The following is a 13,755-nucleotide window of genomic DNA, read 5'->3' as shown; positions in this document are numbered from 1 at the left end:
TGGTGTATATATACAGCATATACACGAATTAGAATTGTAGCAGAATAAAAAATGCATGGAAATGCTGGCAACCTTAGATTTCTAGCAAAATCAACGATATAAAATATATACAATTTCACGAATTAGACTTGTAGCACCTCAAAAATGTTTGGAAATGCTGGCAGTCTAGGATTAATAGAAAAAAACATTGACCATCATCGCTTGCTAGCCTCAATAAAGCAATGGAGAGGGCATTTGTATGAAGAGACTCTGACATTCGCTAAAGACTAACTGAAAATAGATGCGTGTGTTTTTTATGCTCCAACTCCTGAACAAAAGGGATGACCAGTAGCCCTATTCCGTGTTGGATGTAAAGAATGGTTGATGTACAACATGTATACAGGAATTGTGGCAAAACATTAAAATAGGATATAAAGACACCCTGGGCATACATCCACTCAGCGCAAGATAAAATGGACGAAAGTATACACATTGAGTATATGTTGAATTACAATAGGGATGAAAGAATCCTTTTATTCAGAGATGGATGAGGAAAGTGTGATTCTCCTCTGTTTCTTGGACCTTCAGCACTAGGTGGAATATGTATATTTTTTGCACCATCATCACTAGGTGGAGTCATGTTTGAATACAGTGAAACAAGTGTCTTCGCATCAACTAAATGTGTAACAGGCCTACCAGTTGATCCTTGGCAGATTACAGTTGACTGGACCTGCAATTGGGTGAATTACATAAATGATCAAAACAAAAAAAATATGTTTGTATATGAGATAAAAATCCAAGAATATTTCAAGGACATATAGGAAAGCAACCAAATAATAACCAGACAAAGCATAAGAAATTGATAAATGAAAATAGAGCAGGCTAACTGGAAACATTGTAAGACATTGACATGTAAAAGTAGAGCCAAATAAAAAGCAGGTACATGAGCTAGAGGTTTACTTTTTCATTTCAATCTAGAATAATAAAAACCATTTGCAAAACTGCTATGACAAAAAATAATTTTTGAACTAAATTGGATAGAAAAAACACATCTAAGGATGGCACATGCATTTTTCAGTAGATTTGCAGCAACCTCATCTCAACCATATATTAACAGCCAAATTGGACACTAAATTGGTGTCTGATCCCCCCTTGTTTGTGAGACAATGGATCTCATCCACATAGAAATTTGGCTGCTAAGGTCTACCATACATGTTAGGGAACCTATCTACTTTTTGCACATTGACGAATCAACCAAATCTAAACCTGAATCTACTGAAAGCTTCAAAACATGTATCATAAAAGTAGCGTAGGGTTTATTGTCCATTATCCAAAACTTCTTCAGAATATCAATTGCTTACTTACCCGTGTTCGAGGACCAGCTCACCTCCACTTAGCCAAACCTATAAGACCAAGAAATAACACATGAGGTTGATGTCCTTCATGTCAACTTCACTTGCCAGTTTCTTATTGCACCATGGGATAGATTTTTTTAAACTAACTGTTAGGACCAAGTAATCTACATACAACACAAATATAAGCATATCAAATTTATCATAATCAAACAAGTAATAAAATTTAGGACCTGCAACGGTCTTAGTGATGCCCATGATCTGTAAGTACTCATAAATCCATGAGTACCAAGCACAGGAGGATACTTTAGCCCAGAAAGGGACTTCTTGAACTTGCACACATTGGTATCCCATCCTAACAAAGATATTATATTTGAACCCAAGCTGAAACAAAACCATGAATCACTCTTCCTGCCACCTGCATCTCTGGCGCTGTCAAAATCCACTAAAGCATGCAGCAGCTCAAAGCACTGTGCCGGTGTGCCCTTTAAGTTCCTCGCATACCTCAGACCATGGAGAATATTTGCAGCAACCTCAACTCAACCATATATTAGTAGCCAATATGGACACTAAATTGATGTCTGAGCCCCCCTTGTTTGTGAGACAAGGGATCTCATGCACACATCAATTTGATTGCTAAATTCTACTAGACATGTTATGGAACCTATATACTTTCTGTACGCTGACGAATCAACCAAATATTAATCTTAATCTACTGATAACTTCAAAATATGTATCATAAAAGTAGCCTATGGTTTATTGTCCATTATCCAAAACTTCTTTAGAATCTCAATTGCTTACTTACCCCTATTCGAGGACCACCTCACCTCAACTTAGCCAAACCTCCAAGACCAAGAAATAACACATGAGGTGTATGTCCTTCATGTCAACTTCACTTGCCAGTTTCTTCTTGTACCATAGGATAGAGTTTTTTTAACTAACTTTTAGGACCAAGTCATCTACATACAACAAAATATAATCATATCAAATTGATCATAATCAAACAAATAATACAAGTTAGGACCTGCAACAGTCTTAGTGATGCCCATAATATGTAAGTACTCATAAAAAAAACAAAGTAGCTTCAAAATTTGTTTTGTTGCACACATAATTAGTTTATGTTTGGACCCTCACAACCTAGTGCGCTCCTTAGAAGCTAGAGCGATGCACGTTCAAGTTATTAAAATTTAATACATATCAATCCTTTTTGTCCTCTTTTTGGGAGGCGCTACATTAATTGTGGGTGTGGAATGCTCATCACAGTGAACACCCTCCTCATTATTTCTATCTCCCATTCGCTGAAATTCAACAATGGTTTCCTGCCATGGTTCAGTAATGACTATTGCATGACTTTGTGCAACAAGAAAATCATCATGTGCTTGTATCTCCTCCCCATGCTCACTTCCAGATGTTTCACCTCATTCCTATACACAACACACTTTAACTTGTTATAGTAACATTAAAACCTCCAATTGATTTTTTGCATTATTCATATAATATTATAAACAACTAACCTCATATCCATAACCAGTAATCAATTTTTCCCCTCGATTTATCATGTGTTGGCGAAGACCTTGGGAACCATGTAATAAAGCATATTTTAGGTCTTCCTCTGAAGCTTCCTTTTGAAACTGGTGAGCCTAAATTAAGAAAGATAATCATATCTATAAGGTAATATAACTAATAAGATACAATTAACTAAAGGTGACCATGGTTACTTTACCTAAAATAGAAAATATAATAGATGGAAATATCACTTACCATACCACCACAAATACTATTATATCCACCAGAGCCTAATTTGTGAGATCAAAATTTTGACACCCTAGCTTTGGTTGCTTTTCTTGTATCTCGTAGGTGTATCTTAGCTCCTCCTTGTGCATATGGAATATAGTTTGGATTTCTGAGGACTTTCCTCTTAAAGTTGGCATCTTTCATAAGTTCATCCCACGTCACTTGGTCTGTGATCCAAGCTAGACGTGGATACATCAAGTTTTTTGTCAACTTTGTCCTTAAACTGGACCTCTTTGAGTGCATGTATTTACGTGCAATCTGTAAAATAAGTTCCTTATCAAATCTAGGATTACCAAATGCTATTATTACATCTTTAAATAGTTCCTCTTTTTTGGCATTGGCTTGTTTCCTCCAATCCATTTGGATGGTATTTCCAAATAATTGTTCTGCACGACAAAAAATAAAGTGATAAAATTTCAACCCTGTTTCATCCTTCAAGACATTTCCTTCTGAAGTGAGCAAGATTGTAACTTCTTGCATTCCTTTTGTGGTCACCGATGATATTTTTTTAGTCTTGGGGATTGAGGAAGGTTCTCTTATAGATACATTAGGCACTGTGTCACTTACTTACTGCATTTACAATGAAATTGTGGAACTATTAAGAACCCAACCAAAATATGAAACTATTTTTCATTTCTAAAATAATGATCCTAAACATAACAAATGAAATTATAAAAAAAATAAAATAATTTTACCTATTGATCTCTTGCAGGAGCTACACTCTCCAACAATGACATTTCCCATAACTGAATTTGTTCAATTATTTCTTGTATGACTTGAAAATTTGCAGGAATATCTGGTAGGCGCCTTATCATTCTTGTTTGTGAGTCTATAAGACTCCTCAAAGAAACTTGTTTTGGTCCTGGTGGGAGAATGCTGACTAGACCCACATTTGATGTAAAGGTCATGCTATGGGGTTCTGGTCTAGGTGTAGATGGCATAACATGACCCTCTATACCAATAGATTGTGTAAAGTGCATGTTATGGGGTTCTGGTCTAGGTGTAGATGGCATAACATGATCCTCTATACCAACATATTTTATACTTGTTGGAGTCCCCTTAGAAACATCCTACAAGGCACAAATATAGATAATAAGATGGAATAACAGATGAATAATTCTGAAATATGTAACTAGGTTCGGCCTTCATAATGACATATCTAATCACAATTCTATGTAATTTATGTAAAAAGAGGAAAAAGAAGATTATTTTTGTTATGACTGAGGCATGGGTTTCATGAACACATGAAGAAGCAATTCCCATTATAGAATGAAAATATCTCGGAAGACTCATTAAAAGAAGGTCATGAAGGTGCCAAATGATCAATGAAATGTATAGTAAAGTTGCAAATAATCATGGCAACCAAAATACTAATCAGTACAGATAAGTGTCCATGAGGTATGTATAATAATTTTCTTTTAAAGGGTCCATCATAAGATGTAGTAGGGTTGAATTTATGGGTTTATATTTTAAGAAATACCCTAGTATTTAGAAACCTTAATATTAAGGTATTTGTTCCCTATGATTTCATTTCTAGGGCATGGGATAAACTATAGAATGACATAAAGGGAAAAGAGTATGATCTAAGGTTTGAATTTAAGAAACCCAAAAAAGGCCTCTTGATTACATGAAAACCCTAGAAAAGTAGCTTGACATCATTTTTGAGAAGAATCCTTGGTGAAAATCACATAGAGATAATTTTGTCAATGCATTTCGAACCAACCCATGTGGTTCATCGTCAGGAAAATTTGAATGAGCAGATCTTGCTATGCATTATAAATAGATTGGGCAGAATATCCAAGTAACGGCTAGAATCATGACAGCTCGATTTGACTAGGAAATGGCTAGTTAGAGCAATTTTTTTTCTATTTTATTTTATTTTATTATTATTTTTATTTTTATTTTTATTTTTATTTTTCAAATCAGTTAATTTGGTTATTAGTTTTCTTATTAAAATAAACATAAATTGATAATTTTATAAATATATATTAAAATAAGTGAGTTAATATACTATAATCATAAAATAATCGAGTAATTAAAATTAGATGATAGTTAACTATATTTTAAATAAATATAAGTTAATTATATTTTAAATAAAATATTAGTTAAAGGGAGATTTAAATCTTAAAATAAATTAATTATTAATCAACGAGGTTATATAAATATTAGTTAGTTGTATAAGTTAAAAATAGAATATTCTATAAATAGTTAATTCTATTTTAAAATATAATCTAAAAATATTAGAGAATTACAATATTACTTAATACTTTTAAATTAAAAAAAGTAAATAATAAATAAATAAATAAATAATAAAATAATAAAATAAAATAAAAATACGATAAATAGATAAATAAGAATATTAATTTTAATTTAAGAATCAAAGAGCTTTAAAAAAAACAAATAAATAAATAAATAAATAGATAAAAATATTAATTTTAATTTAAGAATCAAAGAGCTTGAAAATAATAATAATAATAATTATTGATTTTAATTTAAGAATCAAAGAGCTTGGCAAAAAAATAAAAATAAAAATAGTAATAATAATAATAATAAATAAATAAATAAATAAATAAAAATATTAATTTTAATTTAAGAATCAAAGAGCTTGAATATAACAAAAAAAAAAGAGAGAGGGAGAAAACTATTAGGAGGAGAGGGCTGGGACCCAACAACTATTGATCTTCCAGCTATCCTCTCTATTGAGATTGTTCGGCCCTTTTTCAATCTCAAGGGCTTCCCTACATTTCTGGTGATGAAATTGCCACAGTCTAGCAATCACACTAGCTTCTTCAATGCAGACATGGTGATTGGTTTTCTCCACATGCTCTGCTAAAGCAGAAGACTTGGTTCTCATATGCCTGAGGTCCGCTACGTGCTCACTAATCCTTTGGTTAATGGAGCGATCAGTCTCACCGATATAGGGGGTCCCACATGAACAAGGAATAATATAAACACCTTTCATGTCCTTGGGGTCGATAGGATCCTTCACAAATCTGAGGGACTTACGAATTGTGTTAAGAGGTCTAAAGGTTGCAGGGACATTGTGCTTCTTAAGAATCCTCGCAATACTATTCATGGTCCCTTGAACATACGAAAGATGGACCCTAGGAATCCGTTCCTTAGGTTCTCTTCTGGATAACAAATTCTTAGTTGCTTTGAGGAAAGCCTTTTGTCCCAAATTTCTGCTATAACCATTTTCAACGAAGACATTAAGGAGATGGTACTTCTCCTCCTCAAAGCTCCTTTCATCAAATATCCTCAAGGCATGAGTCGTCAGGGTGTTAAGAACCCCCAACTTCTGGGCAGGGAAATGGTGGGAACTAGCATGAAGATACTGTTCCGTATGAGTTTTCTTGCGAAACACTCGGTGGGAGAGGGAACCATCCTTATTCTTAGAGATAAGAATATCAAGGAACGGGAGGCAACCATCGACTTCTGGTTCCTTAGTGAATTTTATTGACGAGGATTGATTATTGAGATGATTGAAGAAGAGATCTAACTCATCTTGGCCATGAGACTAGATGACATTAGTGTCATCCACATATCTCTTCCAAAGCTTGGGTAGGAGACGGACTGAGTTCAGAGCCTTAGATTCAAAATCCTTCATAAAACGATTTGCAACAATAGGGGATAGGGGTGAGCCCATGACAACACCACAGCTTTTCTCAAAGAACTCTCCTCCAAAACTGAAAAAGGCCGAAGTGAGGCAGATCTCAACTAACCGAGTGGTATCAGCATCAGTTAGACAGTTGATCACTTCCATGGCCTCATTTATAGGGATGCAAGTGTAGAGTGAGACAACATCAAAACTGCCAAGAATGTCTCTAGAGTCCAACTTGATGTCCTTGAGCTCCTCAATAAAGGAAGCTGAGTCTTTAACGAAGGACCCTGTATGACCAACTAAGGGTTTAAGCTTCAAGGCAAGGAACTAGCAAGAAGATAGGTCGGACCTCCAATGGTGTTGACAATGGGCCTAAGGGGATCTCCTTCCTTATGAATTTTAGGGAGCCCATAGATTCTAGGGCTGATTGGATTGCTCTCAATGAGTTTATGGTGCAAGGGACTCACTAAGTTACTTGATTTAATTGCAAGGGCCACAATCCTGGAGATATTCTTCAACGAGTTTTTGGGAAGCTTCTTATAACTATCACTGTTATGAAGATGATCTAGCATTTTATTGCGGTAGTCTTCCCTATTAAGAATAACAACAGCCCCACCTTTGTCAGCTTTCAGAACAACAATGTCTCTGTTCTGGTTTAAGGATTTTAGTGCTTCAAAGAGTATTGTATGTACAAGAAGAAAAAAATGGATGGGGTGATCCATTTGAAGGCATGATGTATCTCTTCATAACACCTCATAAATCCGGGAGTCGTTGTGCAAAAACTTTATTAAATATATGCCCTATATTTCTCAACAAATAACATAATCAAACTCACACAAATAAATGGTTGAATCTTACATTTTGCATAACATTAAATGTATATGGGGGCATTAATGATCCTTGCATGCCAACATTGGTTGTATTGAGGGGCATAAATGAATCATGCATGCCAACAAAATGCACGCTTAGTAAAAACACAAATATTAATAAATATATATAGTGAAATAAGTTAACTAAATGCACAAAAATATTGATCAAGTTTTACCACTATCATTACCTTAGATGTATTATAAGGTGTTATAGTGGTTGGAATGACTTTAGCAATTGCCTACATTACACAAACATAAATTAGCATAATATAATAAAGAATATAAGATAATTGAACATATAAAAGACAATATTCAAGCTTACCTCATGCATCATCATAGCAGCATCTTGCCCTCATGCATTTGTTAACATTTCCATAAAAATAGTGAATATCATTGAATCCCCCATCGTAGCATCGGTAACACCCATGGGTAAATTCTTAAAAAAACACATAATAAAATAAAAATAAGAAAACCTTGATCAAAAAACCGATAAGAAAATAGAATCGGTAACACCAAATATATAAGTCTTTCAAGTAAAACCTTAAACATTCAAATTACTTGATGTTCATTACAATTAAAAACTCAATACTTAACTTGCAAAGAAAAATTATATTGCAGTGAATCCTTACAACCATCTTAATGTAAACATAGTGATCGAAAAATGTTATCCTCACAAGTAAAACATTAAACATTCAAATTACTTAATGTTCATTACAATTAAAAACTCATATGTCTAACTTGTAAAGAAAAATTATATTGTAGTGAATCCTTAAAACTATCTTAAATTATACATAGTGATCATAAAATGTCATCCTCGGATGAAATCTCCTCATCTGATGGCATATATACCCCATCATTAGTAGATCCTAAATCCACAAATAAATTAATACCATCATTTTCATAGTTTTCATCACCTTCAACTACAGGTAAATTAAAATCAATGAATTCATCATATTCATGGATTTGATGCCCATGTGGTTGCTCATGTCCTTCAAAAATTTCAATAAACTCATCTTGTTGTTCATCTTGGTGATATGCATCATTGACAATAAATTCTTCATCATCTCCATCTTGGCCATCTATGTCTTCAGGGAGAACTTCTGCATCTTCAAGTAAATCATGGTCCTCTACATCTTGAACAAATGTTACTCTTCATCCTCTTGGATCATAATCAATCACAAATGACCAACCAGGTTGTTCTAAATTTGGAATGAGAAAATTTTGGTCACATTGACTTGGAAACACATAAGGTTCAGAAGTGGCTTCAAACCTAGATGTATTGATAATGTGGAATCCATTATTATGGAGCAAGATAGTTTTTTCTTCTCCCACTTCAATAAGCTTGTACCATTCAACACGAAAAATAACTTTCTTGAAAGACATAAAATCGAGCTCGATAATGTCCTCCAACACTCCTAGCGAAGTGTTCGTGTGATTGGTTGTCTATCATTTGCATGTGAATGACATTCCACCTCAAATGATCCTGAAACTTCACAATCATAAGTTATTCTCTTTTCATCAACTTTTCTGATGTGAAAATGATGACCAAAATTCCAAATTCCTTTGTAATATCTTACCTAAATTCATATAAATATCAACTAATTAGATTCAATCTAACAAAAAAATTATTAAATATATGCAATATATTAATATATATCACCTCCCCATTTATGGATCCTTTAATGAAATTCAATTGTTGTTGTGTTACTCTATTATTCCCTTTTGTTGCCTCCTATTCAATATTGGCCTTTAGCCAATTCCACGAGCATCTCTCTGGCCACTTTCTTTTATGGCTTGCAGGCAATCCTCGAGTAGTGTTTTCACCATGTCTATTATATATATCGGCCCATGCATTTTCATCTTCTAATTTCTTTTTTTCAGTGTACTTCTCCATCCATTCCAACATAATGTCAGAATTGTATGCAACATACAAATGTAATGCCTCCCACTCCTTCGCATCTACAATGATTTTTTTTTCGTTCAATGAAATAATAATTATTTAAAGCCATGTAATATAAAACTTAAGATAAAAATAGCTCCTAACATTTTTTAATACTTTTATCCTCTTTGAAGTCCCTTCTCCCTCTAATTTTTCTCCTTCAAATGATTGAGATTGGTTATAATTCCATAATCGCAGAGCTTCAATATGCAATTGAGCTAAGTACTCACTCAAATGAACCATGGCCTGGAAAACCATGTACCCCTCAACTATGGACCCTTCTGGTCAAGCCTTTTGCCTCACAAATTGTTTCAAGACCTTCATATATCTTTCCACGAGCCACATTGTTCAAATATGAATAGGAGCACACTGTTCAATCTCTTCTACTAGGTGTACAAGGTAGTGCTCTTGAGAATTAAAGAAGCTTGGAGGGAAGCACATTTGAATATCACACATCAAAAGTGAAACATTCCTCTTCCAATACTTCAAGTCATCCTGATGTATCTCTTTAGATGAGACCCACCTACAAGTATTACGATAAAGACTTGTTATTTCTTGTAAACTAAAAGTAGAAACTCATATAAAGGCATAACCAATGTTGCACTTCAAATGATAAGAGTAATGGAAGAGTATGCATGATGGATTGAAAAATACCTCAGATATTTATATAATTTGTAAATAGTCAAAGTGACATTGTGGTCAAAAGTACTTGGTATTGCTGCAGGCAGCACATACTGCATGACCATTAACAAATAACCATGTTCAAATATGCATGAACTAATTTCATCACTATACTGGCATGTCTATTAACAAATAACCATCTTCAAATATGCATGAACTGATATTATCACTAGGATATACAATTTTTTAGTTAAGTTTCCAACAAATATAACGTGTTACAATGTTACCTTTATCCAATTGTGCCAATCATGTGTTTTTAGGCCCGAGAACTCTAATCCATCTCTTGTGAATAAGTTTTTTAATGTCGCACCAAAGCAAGAAGGAAATCTTGTGCTTTTCATAGTAGAAATGATGTTTTCTTTCTCATTTGATGTAAATGTCCATGGAGCATGAACATATGAGTTGTCTTCATGCAACCACATGTTCAGCATGATATTGGCAACTTGAAGGTCCTTTCTTAACTTTATTTGTGCTTCAATTTTATTTCCATTTAGATGTTTCCACAAGCACTCTGCCACATTTTTCCCAATGTGCATAGTATCAAATAGGTGGGCTATTGGAAAGCTCTCATAATATTCTAATTTTTAGAAAATAGAGAGTCTTTTCATTCCTAAGGGAAAGCTTGTCCCTTCTTTTCTGTCATACTTCGCTTTCCACCTAGCGGGGTCTGTCTTTATTGGCTTCGTCATTTCCACTTCCTTTCTATTGAACATATGTTTATCACGCACTCGATAGCGATGATTTTGTGGTAAGAATTGTTGATACTCATCATAGACAGCTTTATTGAGATCCCTTGACTGCCTATGCAACAATTCTGGCCCACATGATGGACAACCATGTTTCCCCTTTGTTTGTAGTCTTAAAATAATATTGGAACCCATATTTAGTAAATGCTAAAATGAACGTAATAATTATAAATGTAATTTGTATTATATTACCACAAAAAATAGAGAGCCCCGGGGCATCATGAATTGTCCAGATAAGAATTGCATGAAATAGGAAGTTTCTATCGTTGATAGGTCTTGATACATCAAATATATTTACACCATCCCATAATTCATGAAGCTCATCAATGAGGGGCTCCATGTATACATCCATATCCTTTACCTGATATTTCCCTAAGTGAACAAAGAGTTATTTATTAGGATTAACTGAATTGAAATATTTTTATATAATCTTCAAGAAAACATTGCATTCACATGTTCTAGTACCTGTTATGATAAGAGTTAACATTGCATGTTCCTTTTTCATTGCCATCCAAGGGGGGAGATTGTTGTTTATAATTAACACTGGGCAAACAGAATATGTTGTTCTAAGATCTCCAAAAGGATTTACGCCATCCATTGCTAGAGAAATTCTTGCATTCCTTGGCTCATTTCTTAAATGTGGCCATTTTACCTCAATATCTTTCCAATATTTACTATCCGCAACCATACGCATGACACCATCTTGGCTCCTCCCTTATGCATGATGATCCATATATTTTGCCAACTCCTTGCATTTGAACATTCTCTCAAACCTTGGCTTTAGTGGAATGTGTCATAATACTTTATAAGGAACCTTCTTGGATAATTGATCTTGACGATACCTATTTGTGTGGCACTTTGGGAATTGTTGTAAATTTGCATTATTTCCATATTACAATATATGGTCATTTGGACATGCATCATATTTCTTGTACTCCATTCCAATGTCTTTCATTATTGAAGATACTTCTCTATGAGAATGAGGCAATTTATTGTCCTTTGGAAGTATTTTGTTTGCCAAAAGACTGCATAGTGCAACAAATGATTTTTATAAGTATACACAATATTCAAAACTTTTAAGACATCTAGAGAATTAATTTATAGGAATATCAATCCAACCTTAATATATCACTAAAGCATGTGTTTGTCAGTCCATGTGTAACCTTCAAGTTCAACAACAACATAAGTGTTGCCAATATAGAAGATTCAACATTTGCATAAAGAGGTGTGCGAGCCAAATGAGCTAGGGGTGAATCAACAACTTCTTCAAAAGATGTGTAGAAGTCCTATATAAGTTCATTGACACCAGCCTCATTTATCTGCGAAGTGGCTTCTTCCATAAATTTGTCTTGTCCTTCATCTTGAGAGTCACTATTATCAATATCATCCATTGGTTCTTCACGAATATTGGGAACTGGAAGCGGCTTTTCATAAATAAAAAAATCAAATGAAATGATCAATAATAATGTATTAAATAATGTGCATATTTATTTATTATAAGAATAACAATTTGTTAATTATAATGTACCTCTTCTATATAAACTCCATGTTCCAATCTATGGATACCAACAAGCCTTCGCTTCCTTACCTTCCTATTTTGGTACATTTTACAACTACAATATATCATTTCATTGAAGTATTCATATGTACCTAGAGTAGGTATTGTCTCCCATTCATCTGAATATTCAGGTGACGATGTGCTATTTCGCTGAATGCACCATGTTTTTTACACAATAAGACTGCAATTTTTAACTTGGGTATTACTTATTTTTCAAGAGAACATGACCAATGAATAAACCTAGGGAGTGAATCTATGAATATGTAGTTTTTTAGTGTATTTTTTGGCTCTTTGATCACTTGATTGTTTGTACTTTGGTTTTTGTTGTTTCAAGGTAGTGTTTAGTGCTTATGTAGGAATTAGATATGAAAAAAATTGAGAACTAGGTTCAAAACCCTGAACAAAACTCTACCAATGTGTTGAGTGAACATTGAAGATCTGTCCAACACTTTGAGGCAAGCTTATCAGAGTGTTCCAGCAAGAATTTAACTAGTCACAAACAAACTTTTGAAGTATCATTTTAAAGTTATTTCTAAAAACAAATCCAACCTCTAACTAAATCAACAACATAAATAATACAAATACCAAAAGAAACATAAATACCTAGTCTGCCATTTTGTATAGAATAATGTAATAGAAATCTACGAAGAAAGGTTTGTGGACACTAGTTACAATCATTACATAAATAAATGTTGAAATATATGACAACGTGTAAAACCATAAAATTATTCTAAATTATGTTGGTTTAAAATTTTATTCATGTAATACTAATTTCATTGTGGAGTTCTCTGGATTATATTACAAAGGGTAACACACTGTCTTAAATTTTTGTCACATAATGCAAAGTAATCTCTGTAGAATATATCCTTGCTTCCTATAAACATTACTTCACTATCTCATTGCAGCCACAATCAACTCCAAACCAGACCTTGCTTCCCTCAAAACCCCAGACCATACCTCAAGATGATTTGCTGCCTCATAAAAACCTTAGGGGTGATTCGTTGCCACAAACAATCCCTCATAGGTGGTTCACTGCCACAATTGATACCTCAAGGATGATCTGTTGTCATCAACAGTGCCTCAGAGGTATCTTTCTATCTCATAATTGCTTCATAGACATATTGCTGCCACAGTTAAGCCTCAAATTTAATGTGCTGCTATAGATAATGCCTTAGAGATAGGCCAATGCCTCAGATAATGTCTCAGGGATGATTCACTACCCAGATAATGCCTCAA

The sequence above is a fragment of the Pinus tabuliformis genome, chromosome 7 (assembly GCF_031772625.1).
Source record: "Pinus tabuliformis cultivar Carrire ecotype Pingquan chromosome 7, CPIR1, whole genome shotgun sequence".
Taxonomy (NCBI): domain Eukaryota; kingdom Viridiplantae; phylum Streptophyta; class Pinopsida; order Pinales; family Pinaceae; genus Pinus; species Pinus tabuliformis.
The sequence above is the reverse complement of the archived record's forward strand: the minus strand, read 5'-3'. Positions refer to the sequence as shown.